This window comes from Ambystoma mexicanum, chromosome 6q (assembly GCF_040938575.1).
Source record: "Ambystoma mexicanum isolate Mex_15411 chromosome 6q, UKY_AmexF1_1, whole genome shotgun sequence".
Taxonomy (NCBI): Eukaryota; Metazoa; Chordata; class Amphibia; order Caudata; family Ambystomatidae; genus Ambystoma; species Ambystoma mexicanum.
Window position 1 is genome coordinate 871,201,373 of NC_090937.1, and position 14,529 is coordinate 871,215,901.

The following is a 14,529-nucleotide window of genomic DNA, read 5'->3' on the forward strand; positions in this document are numbered from 1 at the left end:
GGTTCTCATCACCCTATCGGGGTGCTACGATGAGGACTCCACCAGAATCAACAACCTTTACTTGGAGATCCAAGCCTGGATGGCAGAGCACGGTCTATGCCTCAACGATGAGAAAACTGAGCTCCTTCTTGTCGGCTCCCAACCACGGCTAAACAAACTAGACCCCCGTTACGCGTCCTTCAACATAGACGGTAACCTAATCACAGTAGCCAAAGAAATTAAAACCCTGGGGGTTTATCTAGACTCTACTCTCTCACTCAAAAGACAGGTGAACGCCACTGCCTCATCCACAGCTTACACCAATAAGCTCATCAACGCATGCAAACCTTTCCTATCACCCTCCAGCTGCATTACACTAGCCAGAGCGTTAGTGCTCTCAAAAATTGACTACTGCAATACCCTCTTTCTCGGCTCTTCAGAACGCAACCTGAACAAACTACAGGTGCTTCAAAATAATGCCATCAGAGCCGCCCTCAGTATCCCACGAAACGGCCACATCTCCAGCATCAGACAAGATGCTCACTGGCTCCCGGTACGAGACAGAATCACTCTCAGATCCCTCGTCATCGTCCATAAATGCCGCTCCAATGATGCACCAAAATACCTGGCAGACAAGTTCCACAATCACACCTCAACTAGACCAACTAGAACGCCATACTCACATTGCCTTTCCGTTCCTAAATTCTCCCTAAAAAAAGCAGCTGGCGCCAGCTTCCCGGTCCTGGCCGCCAAACTATGGAACGCTTTGCCACCAAACCTTAGAGCAGAACCCTCATTTTGGACTTTTAGAGCCAAAACAAAAACATGGCTTTCCAACAAAAACGCTGCTTAATGTACTTCCTCTCCGCATGTCTCTGTTGACCACCTGTAACCCGGTCTGCTACACCTATTGTTGTTTTATCACAGTCTGTATTGTATATTTTTACCATGTTGTAACTGTTTCTAAGTCTCCGGCGCCCAGTTACCCCAGGGTTCGGCGCGCGGTACAAATAAATAAACTAAACTAAACCTTCACTCAAGCTGGACGCAGAATCGGAATTTGATGCACATTTTTTTCCTCCTGATGAAAGTTCCGTACATATGACATTTGGAACTGAAACATGTCGAGAGACTAGATGTCTCTGTAGAATAACAGAGCTATAACATCAACATCAATTTTTAAGATACTAATGATTGTAAACAATGATTTACCATTTTCTTGCCTTTTTCTATGCTCCAATTGAAGGGTAGCCCTTTAATGGCTATTTGTCACAAACATTATTTTTGTTGACTCATGTTTTGAATTGATGTTTTGTGATTAATGATTTAATACTTGTTTTATGAAGGTCTTAAATAATTAAAAATATTGATGGTTAAATGCTTTACCTCTGACCTGTCCTTTTAAGTTCTATTTTCTTATACCTAAAATCTAATCCGTCCCGGAATAGATAGAACAGACACTAGTAGCAGGAGCTCATACAGTGTCTACTGGGTTTCCTTCTATATCTCTATAAATGTAATAATGAAAACGGTTCTGTTGGCAAATGCTTATTTGGTCGGTGCACTTTCTCAGTTGTTAAAGACAATTTGAATGGAATTTGCATATTTCGTTTCGGGACGGGTTCAGTTACTGTGATGTTCCTTCTCTGTGTGTTAGTGTCCTCCCATTTTTCGGACTTGTAATGACTGATTACAGATCAGTAGTGATGCCATTTTCCTTTTATAGGTCAGTAATGATGTCACAATTAGCCCGTAATTTCTTTTTATTACTTGGCTTAATTGTTTTTATGCAATTTTTGTAAGGTTGAGCATCAATAACTGAAAAGAAGAAAAGAAGAAGGGATCGTCTGAACAGGTCTGATCCCCAAGAGATTAAGAAGTTGAGGGTGGCCGTCCTCGGTCTTCAGTGTTTTTGGATTAACTGGGTGCTAAGTAACTCTTTGTTTCTGGGTAGATATACGCTTTTTTCACTGTTGCCACACTTAGAGCCCTCCACTATGTGTGTTGGTTAAGTTTATTAAAGCATGGCAATAGTTATTTGTTACCAAGCCAATGTTTTGAAGGAATTGTTCCACTGTGAGGACTGTTTTTGTAGTGTTGCCACTCATCAAGCGTTTCCACCAATGCTCCTCTTCAAAGGTTCTAGCGTTCTTAAAGAGGTGTCCCATGTGAACCTGGTTCTTGGACGTTGTGCCTGGGCAGGAGAGTAATGGGTGTCTATTCGTTTCAACTGTGTTTCTGTCAACACAGTAATGACAGAACTTTTCATTTGAACTTCGTCTTATAGCCAGTATTTCAGTCGTTTTTAGTAGATTCAACCTGGCTCTCAAAAAGGTTGATCTCAGTTTGTTGTTTGGAAATGTGACCAAGTAAGCCATTGGGTTGTTTATTTTTTGTGTGTTTGTTGGTAAGTGGCTGGTCAGTTTGTTCTTCCCAGCGTCTTCTAGAGTTCTGATCCAGTCTCACTCTTTCAGGCCTGTTTATGTTTTCTCTGGGTTGCATTCGAATTCTGACTCTGAACTGCCAATCTCTTCCAATAAGTTCAAATTTGATTTCACCCAAATGGTCAACATTAGATTTTTGCCACTGATCATTTCCACGTGGATGATCTCATGAATTCTTTGTCTAGGTGCTTTGATCTTTCTAAATAACATCAGACCATTTAGATCTACTGTGTCTCTGAGAGACACCACGCTCAATTCTCTCCTGATTGATGCCATCGGAGTGGATAAGGGTAAATTTAAAACTTTCCTCCAAAGGTATCCCTCGAGTTTGGTCCAGATTTTGTTGGGGATGGAGGGCATGGCTTCCGCACCATAGGTAATTGAGCGTATAACCTTTTCTTTGTAGAAATGTATGGCTGACATCAGGGAAAAGCAACCATATTTTCTGTCTATGATTTTAGTTTGTGTCGTAAGGCTCCTGATTTTCGAGAAGAGTGCTTCTTGCATAGCTGTCTCCTTGGGGCTGCCGCTTATTATAATTCCCAGGTATTTAAAACGTTTGGGTTTCTTGAGGCTCTCACCAGCAATGTGTCATCGCGTTTTTTCAATACGCTTGGATGTCCGCTCCAGAATCATTATCTTTGTTTTCTTTGAGTTTATCTCGAGATCTTTTTCTTCTAAATAGGCGAGCAGGCCATCCAGTTTTCTTTGAAGGCCAATGGCGGTCTGGTCGAGCAGGATGATGTTGTCAGCATAGAGCACCCTATTGACTTTTTTCTTTTCCCAACTTTGGCAAGAAAGATCTAATCAGGATTTCGGAAGCCTTGTAGTCTCCGATGTATGCGTTGTAAAGCGCTGGAGCTAGGGGGCATCCTTGCTTCACTCCCCTGAAGGTCGCTATTTCCTCCGAAAGCTGTCCGGTACCACTCAGCCGAACTCTCATCGATGTCCCAGTGTATAGTTCTTTGATGGGCTTGAGGATTGAGGGCGGGCAGTTCCACTTCCTTAGCTTCACCCATAGTTTTTCTCGCTTTACCTTGTCGAAGGCCTGCGTTATGTCAAAAAACAGCAGAAAGACCCTTTTGTTCTGTCCAAATCCCGATTGAAAGGGGTCCATGCTCTCTGAAGATTTGGCCCAGCGTTTGAATTTATCCAGTAGGAGAGTGCCAAAGAGTTTGCCCACAACGTTGAGAAGGGCTATTGGCCAATAGTTTGCGGGGTTCCCTCTGTCACCTTTTTTATAAATGGCAACATTTGCTGTTTTCCAGGAGTCTGGAATCCAGTGGGACTGCACACAAGTGTCGATTATTTCCTTGACGAGGTGGGCCCTAACTTCGGGGTTGTTTTTTAGGTCCAGATTAGAGATTCCGTCTGGGCCAGGCGCTCTTGAGTTTTTTAACTTAGCAATTTTCAGAAGAAGCAAATCGATGTCATGTTCTATGTCCCATGAATTCGGTAATGACTGGGTTTCGTGTTCCAAGGACGCTGATGTTTTCTGGAAGAAGTTGGCAAAGTAAGCCACCCATTTTTTTTCGCCCACATTATTCAGTAAGGTGTCTTGTGTGGTTTTTGCAGATGGAGCTATTGGTGACCAGAAGGCCTTTCTTAGCTTGTTTCCCACAGAGCGTAGCTAGCATTTTCTCTGAATCTTCTTGATAAAGGGATATTTTGTGGGATTTGATCCAGTTCTTATAAATCTTCAAAGAGGTTTTTGCTATCTCCTTGCCGTTTTTTGCCACTCTTTCCTTTCGTTGATCAAGAGTAGGTTTTTGCTGCGTAAGTGAGTCTTCTTGAAGTTGAAGTTTTTCCCGGGCCGTTGGTATGGAGTCAACAGGGGGCAGTAGTCGATCTTTGTAAGGCCCGTTGAACTGGCATTATTCCATTTTAGATTTCGATATTGTTCTGTTCTTTTTTTTTATCGAGGCGGCAGTTAGCCTCAATCTGTTGCCACCATTGGTAGCTTCTATTGATGTTTCCATTTGTTTTCCTCTTGTAGTTGTCAGAGCTGCCCATGTGGTGGTCAAAAAGTTGTGGTCGCTGTTGTTTGTTCTAGTCACCACAAAGGAAGAAATCGTTGCCAGTAAAGCCTTGGACACATAGATGTGGTCCAGTGTGGCTTTACGTCCCTCCCGTTGCCAAGTCGGGATGTGGGGCGTATTTGTGTTCTTGGAATGGTAGTCTGTAATAAGAACATTATTTGCAGGCTGTTATGGGGGTATTGCAAGCTGCTGTGCATTACAGGCAAATGCAACTAGAAATCAGGTCAGGCGCACATCAAACGACGGAATGTCTATTTTGAGAGGTGGTCCCCAGCACCTGCTCGCTCTCCGCCTTAACTTGATGTCTGACGATGAGCAGAAGCAAAGCAAGGAATCGCGTGTATCGTTTCCCAGTGATTGAATTCAGTGACTGCTCAGGCCGAGGTCCTCGAAGTGTGACAAAGAGTGTTGTCCCTTCCAGGACGGGGGGGTTGTGGGGGGCTCTCCGGGCGGAATGTCAGATAGCGCTCCCGCGGCCAGCTGAAACATGAGTTCAGTTGCCAAATATAGCCGAGAGCACTAAGAATTGCTCAGCCCTGCGGCAACAGATGGGAGCAGCAGGCCAGTCGCCCCCGAGCCGGCTGTGGACCAAGCAGACTTGAATGAGCAGGCAAGCTTTCCATTTTGCGAGAAAGAGAAAAAAAAGGCAGGCGCCCTTCGCATGGACATATATCGGTTCTTCAGTCTTATTAAAGTGGACGACAAAACCAGGTACGTGAACAGTTGTTGGTGTGTGCGTGTGTTGTGTGTAAAAACAGGCCTTAACCGGCTTGCATGGATAAAAACAAACAGGAACAATGGTGCGGGCTACAGAATTAGGGCACCTGTATTCTAAAATGTAGGCTTGGGCTCTCGCTGGTGGCTCCCCCAGAGCAAATGCATTTTCATAGAGTGATGCGCTTCTCCAATATGTCGGGCCCTCGGCTGACGCGCACAAAACACGCCACTGTTGCCATGTCCATTTCGCACGCATTTGTATGACTTGGAACCGCTATTGATTTGGGGAACGCGAACACGTGCTCTCGCCACGCTTGCCGGCTGCGCCGCCGCATCGTCTCTTAACGTGCGTACATTTTGCCAATGCGTGCCAGTGTTGAATACAATTATATGAATAACTACAGTATATTGAAAAACCTAAAGTTTGCGCATACGGGCTAGGTTTTCCGAGCAAGGAGAATAGCCCCAACACGGTAGAAACGTAATTAAACATCATACAAGATAAGATCAGATGTTTCCACTTCCACGCTTTCAACATTAGTTCACAAACATTTCCGTAGGTTACTTGTCCTGACGGTGAATACCGCTCCAATACCGCGCGCTGGAAAGCAGCCTTGCTATAAATAGCCTTTCACATGTCTAATTACGCCCTCACTCTTGTCACACAACACTTGAGTGAGTGGGTTTTAGTTAAACTTCTTTGCCACGCAGGAAGAATACACGCATGCACACACATGCATGCCGCATGATTATACAGTCAAAACAGCACTCAAGCTGTATATTTCGGATACAAAAATAGTACGGCATTTTTGTGAACTTTCCAAACATTACAGTGTAAGCGTTCTTTTTGGTTCTTGGACAACAAAAAAATCATAATGATTGCAAGGTTTACCTGGCAAGATAGTGAAGGGTTCACCCCAGACATCTGTCATCTGCTGGCACAACAGACAGTGCCCGGGTACTGGCCGGGCCAACTCACTCATTCATAATCCTTCTGACGTCTATAAGTCGAGTACCATGAACTGGGAAAATAATACACACTACTCTTTAGTTTATTGTTTAGAGCCAGGCCTAGCTCGAGAGTGGAGGTGTGCTGTACAGGGTGTGGGTTGCCAACGTGTAGGCTGGCATCTTTTAACACTATATAGCAGTGCTGTGAGTTCCGGTCTCTGCACCGGAAGCAGAATAATGTGGCATGAAGTAACATGTTAAAACGGGAGGCTGGTCTTAAGAGATGAACCAAGGATGAACTATAATGAGCATTTCGTCCAAATTTCTATAGAAAATAATTGAGGCCCCACCTACTCTAGAACGTAAGTGCTTGGCTGCTTCAACAGTGAGGTCAGTACACACACCTCAAACTGCTCTAGTTTTCGGGTCCTTTGCTATCTCTCATGTTTAGTTTTTCGACCTAGAAACAGCTGTGGTCGTTCAGCATCTGTAAAAAAGCAAGTTCACCCCCCAGTAAAACGGTGTCCAAAATAAGGTAAAGAATGGCAGGTGTGTAGGCTTTAGCTCATAAAGATGCCCCTTTCATATGCCAGTCTGAGATCATTGGCAATGGAGGACACGCTTGAGCAGCAGCTTCCATTTTAAATGTGGAATACAAACGTGCAGAAGCACAAGATCTGTTTTTTTGTGTGCATTTGGAGACTTGGGGCCTCATTATAGTTTGCTGTCCCCCGGATTACCGCCAAACACGAGTACTGTTACTGCCAGTTGGCCCCGTGGGTTTAGCATGGGATACAAGGGGTGGAAATTCCCCACTTTTGGGGTCCATAGAACTCCATGGGGATTTTTGGTGGGTTAAGGTAAATGCGCCGATTCTTGGAGGTAAAGCGAAGGATTTGCCTCTCGCTCACTGCTGGAGGTAAATACCCCACTTTACCTGCAGATTCATAATACAGCAGTGCCGGAAAAACAGTGGTAACAGTTACCGCCAAGAAAATTGGCGCTAAAGGGGGTTACCAGTTGTTTTTTGCCGCACCGCCAAACTTGTAATGAGGCCCGAGCTAGTCTTGGATTTATAATGGGGAAACCCAGAAAGCAGTTCCCAGAATGCATCTCTCGAAAAGACGGGGCCTTTTTGCTTTCACGCTATATGGTGCATGTGCCTGTTCTTGGACCGGGCTAATATCCACTGACGTGTTTCCCAGTAGATCTCGCGGGCATATTTTAGACACATTTTGAGAGATTGCAAAGATTCACGACCTGTTCCTGTAAATACAAGCAGCAAAGAAAGCAAACATTTAATAAAAAGGGTCGTAAGTCGATCTAAGGGTAGGAAGTGAGGTCTAGCTTACTGCTGCCATTTTGACACAACACAAGTCATAACCAGAGCTAAAGGGCGAAAGTCAAAGAGGGCCATGCTATGCACCGACCAGCGTTGAGCTACGCGGATCGACAAAGACTCCAATTGGAAGCTTAATTCTGTGAACATGGAAGGGTTCGCTAATGGGTGATATCTTTATGAGGGGTGGAGGGTAGCATGTCCTCTTTCTAACGCGATTTCCGGTCATGATGGGGTAGCAGTGCACGTGCTTACTATATCTGCCATTGCAGCCAGATTTGTTTTGATGGTTGGTGATTGACTTGTGCTGTGACAGGTTTGCCAGTATTACACAGAGCAGCACGTGTTTGGCCTGCTTTGAGCCTTTGCACAAGACTGGTATTGAGGAGAAATTCTGTTCAAAGCAAGGTGGTCCCATTAACAATGCTTTACATAAAAGTTTTAAAGATGAAGAGCGAATGGACTGAAAAGGTATGGAATCATGTTGGTTTTAAAGTAAGGAGAGGCTATGACAAATAGTATTGAGATGAGATAACGCAAGTTAATGACTGAATTTGAATGATGTGGATGAACAAAGAAGGGAATGAATGAATGATTGAAAGTGAAATAAGCCTTTAATTTGTCCTGCCTCTCTTTTCTTCTTTTTTTATTATGGAGAAAGTATGTCAAAGTAATGTTAAAGGTTTATGTAAAGCGAGAAGGAATTTGATGTTTTCTTTTTTTTCTTGTCAAACCAATAAAACATTGGGAAAAAAATAATAATAAAGAAATAACATACATTAGCACAAATCAGTGCCTTATGACCTGGATTGCATTGAACACGTTTTAAACAGTATTGCAGAACAATGGGCAGTGATTAAGACAATATGGGAGTATTCAAATATAACGTCATCAGTGTGCTCGTGTTGCCAGCAATGCCATTGATGTCATAAATGATGTATGTAATGTCAGTGATGCTATCTGTGATGCCATTGTGCTCATTGACTGCACATCCAGGGGGCTTTGATCCAAGATGACATAGCTTCCAACACCTGCCGAACGTTAAGGTTTTTTGTTGCGTTAAACCGCCACCTTAACACCACCTTTACAAAAGTGTTTTCACTGAATTTCAAGGGCTTTGCGATCCTGTGTTTCCCGCCAGCTCTAATAATGCAGCTTCTCTCTTGATTTCATTGCGGATGTCAACACTGTACTCTTAAGTAGCGCAATAGGGTGTTTCCAGTTTTGTCTTTTTTTCTTGCCAAAAGTATTACATTTCCCGAATTATTTGACATCCATGTCAACCTACAAGACAAAATGGCAGGTGTTTGGAGCTATTCCACCTCAAAGTCAAGCCCCTCTTATGATGCCCATGAGCACAATGATCACAAATGACACCACCAATGACAACACCTATGACATCATTTGACATCCCTTCCAATGTCTGACGAATATCTGGGTTTTGATGCTTTAAACTATCACCTTAACCTCACTTTGACTAAAGTTTTGTTCACTGAGAATGTTCAGGGTTTTGTAATGTGATAGCTCCCATGACCTCTACTACTGTTTGCCTGAACTACGCGAAAGGGGTTTGGGGTTAAACATGTTTTCTTTTCCTAAAATAACACATTCCTGAGGTTTTCTTACATTTATACTTTGGGCCTGGGTGATGCTGGGGATGTGTTGCCCCAAAACTCTTAGGCCTTCTAATGAAGGAAGACCCGTTAAAGGGGGCTGATGGTCCCTGCTCCGTAGCGTTGCCTGGTCCAGCCAGGTGCTAAGGCAGTGAGCACCTATCCAGGTATGGTGGACATAAAAAACAGGAAGAAACCTGAATTACATGATTATGTGTGCAGCGTTGACATGTCAATGATTTGCACCGGTGTTCAGATGAATTTCTAAACTCTAACCTGGTGGGCAGAAGTTTAGGAGGCCACCCTAGTTTAGTGGAACAGGGGAACCTTCGGGACAAACCAGACCAGTCTACGGTAGCTTGGCAGGCGGTCAAGATTAAGGGCCTCAATCTGAGTCCGGCCATAGCGCTGCCGGTGCTACCGGCTGGTTTCTGCCAGACTCATAATATTTCACGGATGCCTTACTTCCTGGTGCCACCGGGACATTACAAGTCCGGCGTCCCGGGAAGTCAGGCGCCGGTAAAATGTTAGTCCCCATTCCCATATTCTATTCTGCCTACCGTGACCGCTGCTCCCGGCAGGGTCAGACCTGTCAGGCTCAGTGACCCCAGTGGAAAAACTAGTTTTTGGTGAGTGATGGCCATCGCAGCAAGTTGAGGATGCAATGACTTGAATTAAAAAGGGCAGTTTTATTAAAATTATTGGGCAAATTAAGTCCAAGAGTAATGTGCTGGTAGGAGGAAATGTAAGATGAGAGAGTATTTTCAAGCGGAAGGCAAAACATAAATTAAGTTGGAATTAGAGAGATTATCTTGGTATTTTATGGGAGTGCTGCAAATGACAGGCCAGGGGTTGGAGGGAGGAGGGAAGTTTACCAAAGTGAATCATGCACCTGTGAGAATTTGAAAGGTTGGGAGCGGAGTACAGGGCGAGGATGTTTAGGTGTTGACGTTGAGCCGTGAAAGACTAGAGGCAAAGTTAACAGGAACAGATCAAGCAGGGCATCCAGGTGCTGCTGGCAACCACAAGGAACTAAGAGGTAGATGCATCTCCTGGTGCAGTTGTTAAGGAGTAGGGGACAAAAAGTACCTGTTCTCAGACACAGGGCACCAAAGCCCAGTTGCCATCAAGGACCTAGCACAGTGCACCAGTAGCAACCACAGTTTGAAATAGTAATCTGGTAGGAACCAGCAGATTGTTTGGTGAGTCAGTGGTACCTAAGGTTTGTAGTCCTTTGGCAGGAATATGGTGGTTAAGATAACATTCTTGATGACGGTCATAAGAGTACCTGGATGGTTGCGGCAGCCCTTTTGCGTATATGCGAGGAGGATGAGTCAGACAAACATGCAATGCTCTTAGCCAATCACCCAATCCAAAAAGAAACCAATGTACATTGTGAACCAATGAACAAAGGAACTACAATTGACACACTAATGAACACAGAAAAACAAACAAATGGAAATCGTAGAATCACTTTAAGGGGAGTCAGATGGTTAAAACTCAAAATTTTAGCACAAGACTGCCAGCATGTGGATATGACCACTGCTTCCCCCCTGAATTGTTTAACTTCATCAGTAATCTCTACGCAGAATCAAACTTCAAGAAATGTAAATAGTTCACAATCAAATAGCCAAAAGTTTGAATTTGAGTTGGAAACAGCCTTCTCCATAAGCCATCTGATTTTAAAACTTCAGAGGATTGAAAATGATCTTTAAAATATCTTATTCGTACATGCAACAGTTCCGAGTATTCTACAATAAGATGCTTGAGCGTTTCACACTTTTTATGACAGAAGCGACATTTGTCATCTATTTGAAGATTAACTTTTCATCTAGTCATAATCTCATTCGTGTACCACACATTGGCCCTCATTACGAGTTCGGCGGTAACCATGCCGCTATTGGCGGCATGGCTGCCGCCGAAATCGCGTCGGGTCCGGGTCCTCGGAATGAGGACTTACCGGGCCTTTCCGAGTTCGGAAGGCCCGGTAATTCCTCCCTCCAAGGACCCGGACACGGTCCTTCCCCATTCCCATTTCAGCCCCCATAGGGCTGAATGGGAATGGGAGAGGGAGCAAACAATGGGCCATTGTGAGATGGCCCGTTATTTGCTCCCTCTTCCCCTCGCGGGACCCGGTAAGCACGCCTGGTTTTCCCAGGCGTGCTTACCGTGTTCCGCGAGGGGAACTCGTAATGCGGCGGTACGGAGTGAATGGCGGCGGCACCTTTTACGGCGCCGTTCACTCCGTACCGCCAGGGTCGTAATGAGGCCCATTGAGTCTAAAGGGCATAAAGGCGGATCTATATATTGAACTAGTAGATCTTACCAAATACGAAGGGGAGAACCACACACTTCTTCGTAATAAACGGATTCTGTTGGAGGTCTGTATACAACATGCATTGATCTCTCATTCTAATCCAAACCATTTGCCAAAGCTTCGTTTTGGCTTGGACAGGGTTCATAATTAAAAGGTCAAGCGAAATATTAGCCTCATGCATGATGAGCTGGATTTTAGATCTCCATTGTACAATGATATTATGAGTAGATTTTTTAACATAAAAATAGACATCATAGATAATAGGTCAACAGAATCTCTTGTAAGCAAACTCTTGCAATATAATGAGCATAGTTTCCAGGTGTATATACCATACAATGATGATAAGCCTAGTTCATATCTCAGGACAGGCATAGGTTGCGAAGTAGGCAGCATTAGAAAAGTCTTCCATTATTTACTCTCAAGTTTTTGCCTGAATTGATCAGATTTGTAAAGCTTGGATTCAGCACCATATATAAAAATCAGTGTTACTCATTGCTCATAATATGTAAGCAGGGGTATGATTGAAAACTTGCCATACTTCCCGTTTATTATTCTAGCTTGTGACGTTAGTGTAGCTAGTTTGCTTTTAAGTTTCTCATGATATGGAAGATCAAGGGGGTGATTGTTTATACTTAGGCCAAGGTACGTATACTCTGTAACTATTGGAAGCACTTGATTCTGCAGATGCCAATTTCGAAATTTGTTCCCTTTGCTGGCTGGACCAAATGGAATTATTTGGGTTTTTATGGTATTAACTTTTAGATGATTTGCTACAGCATAATTATCTAGTGCATTAAGTAGAGTCTGCAGGTATCACAAAGTTTTTGACATGAGGACTAAATCATCTGCACAGAGCAGTCATTTAATTGTCAAGTTGTCCAGCTTCGGTGAATGAGTTATTAAATTTGAAAAATATTGGCCTATATCAGCAATGAAAAAGTTGAAGAGAGCTGAAGCAAAGGTACAGCCCTCGATATGTACTTATCAGTGCTGTGAGTAGTCCAGCTGTACTCAGACGAATCTGTATTGTGGTATCAGTATGGAATTGGTAAAACAATTTTAGTATATGCAGTGGGCATTGGGCATCAAGTAATTTTTTAAAAAGCAGTTCTCTTGGCACATAGTCAAATGCAGTGCGGAAATCAACAAATGCCATGTATAGCACTTCACTTCCCATGCTGCATGAAACTGTGAAGACAGCACATATGCATATAATTTATCCCAATCAAAACGTGTCCCACCCTTTGAAGACTACCAATGTCATGACAAGGCTGGCCATCACCTGCGTAGTATAGGGACAGTGAACATTTATAGCGATTGCTTCCTATGTTGTTAATGCGCCTTGATTGCATTAATAATAAGTAAATTAACACTCGTGGCGAAACTAGAAATAAACCCCACATGGAAAGGGTCTCCAGATTTTGTGTTATTTAGCCACAGATTGAAGTCTCTCAGTAATAGGCCTGCAAATATCTTTCCCAGTGAATCTAGTAGGGCAATGGCTCTATAAGATGCTGCGTTGCTCCTATCACCTTTCTTGAAGACAGGCATTATAAGTGATTTCCTCCACGAGGATACGATACAACCTAGGTCCAAGACTTTGTCAATGATCAAATGTAAGATACTGGCCCAGGCTTCAGAGTGCTGTTTCAGGGCAGCATTGATAAGACCGTCTAGTCCAGGAGCACTTGACGAGCGCAAATTCGCTATAGATTGCAAGATGTCATCCCTGTCAAAGAGAAACTGATAGGGTAGTGTCATATTATCAATGTCTGGATCACAGTGGGAGAAAGGCGATTGATATAAATCTGATGAGTACTGTCTCCACTGCTGCTCTGAAACGGCACTGATCTGAACAGAGAGTTGGATTCTATGTATGGCCTCATTTAATAGTAATCATATGCCCTCAGAAGATTTAGAGGCAATTTGCTTGAGCATTTTATCTCCATCCTTTTGTATCTGCAAAAACTTTCTCGCTCGTAGCCAGTTTTTGTAAACACATTTAAGATGTCTAGTCTCGCTTTGTCTCATTATATGCAGCATTTCTCTAAGGCTTCTGATGTTATGTCGGAGTTGTGCCTTCCTTAATTTTAGCTCTAGGTCAAATGTTTGTTAATCTGTTGCTTTGACCTGCGTAAAGCTTTGCATCGCTGTTCTATAAGTACTTTCAACATAAGAACCATTATCTATGCCATTCTTCAATTTAGTATATAAGGTTGTTAAAGAAGACTCTGACCATTTAATTCTGGATCTCCCATTATTTATTAGGATTTCTCCTTGATATTTTGCTGTTTGTATATTGCCAAGGATACACGGCCAGGACCAGGTGAGACAAAGTATATATTTTTTTTAACTATTTTTATTAACTTTTACAACAACCAATCAACACATAAAAAGCAGACTTACCGGTGCATGTTATACATTTTTGAATATCTCGTATCATATTAAACCATAGCCCAAAAAAGCAGACTTACCGGTGCATGTTATACATTTTTGAATATCTCGTATCATATTAAACCATAGCCCATGCTTACCCTTTACCCTCCCCCTTAACTTGAGCCTACTCCATTTCGCCTTCCGCCATTATATCCTCTTGGGGTGTTCCCTCTTCTGTGTTTTGGGAGGTATCATCCCCGCTCAGGCATACCTGGGTGGACCCAAACAATGAGGCCACTAAATGCCTCCAGGCCGTCAATGTATCTGCCTCTTCCCCCCCTCCTGTTGGCAGCTTCAGTCCATACCGCCATTTCGGTTTCCAGCCCATGGCATTTCTGCGCTTGGCCAGTATGTAAGCCAGGTCTTTAAGTTTGCTCACATGCTTTAGCTTGCGTGTTCTAGGGAACCCCCCATCATACATGCCCACACCGATTCCAAATCTAGCGTGATCCCCTTCTCTGTCAGGCAATGGGCCACTTCTTCCCAGAATTTACCAATTTCTGGGCATGCCCAGAACATATGGGTCATCCCCGCATTCACTTCTCCACATTTGGGACATGTTTGTATTCCTGCATTTTTAAATTGGGCTATCCTCTGGGGGGTCATGTATGCTCTATGAGTAACATATAGCTGGATTTGTTGCAACCTTGCATTTCTGGACACCTTTTTATTGTACCTTTGAGCCCTCTCCCAC

The 14,529-nt window shown here is 43.5% G+C and overlaps 1 protein-coding gene across 2 annotated transcripts in view; it reads left to right on the forward strand.

Annotated features, from left to right (window-relative positions):
* Positions 1-5,051: 5,051 nt before the first annotated feature.
* PALLD (palladin, cytoskeletal associated protein) overlaps positions 5,052-14,529 on the forward strand; it is a 1,335,292-nt gene continuing 1,325,814 nt past the window's right edge. Inside the window, exon 1 of one of the 2 annotated variants that reach the window (XM_069631388.1) lies at positions 5,052-5,173. The gene's annotated coding sequence lies outside the window, so the exon portion shown is untranslated. The remainder of the gene's footprint in view (positions 5,174-14,529) is intronic. The other variant, XM_069631389.1, reaches the window with a different exon arrangement.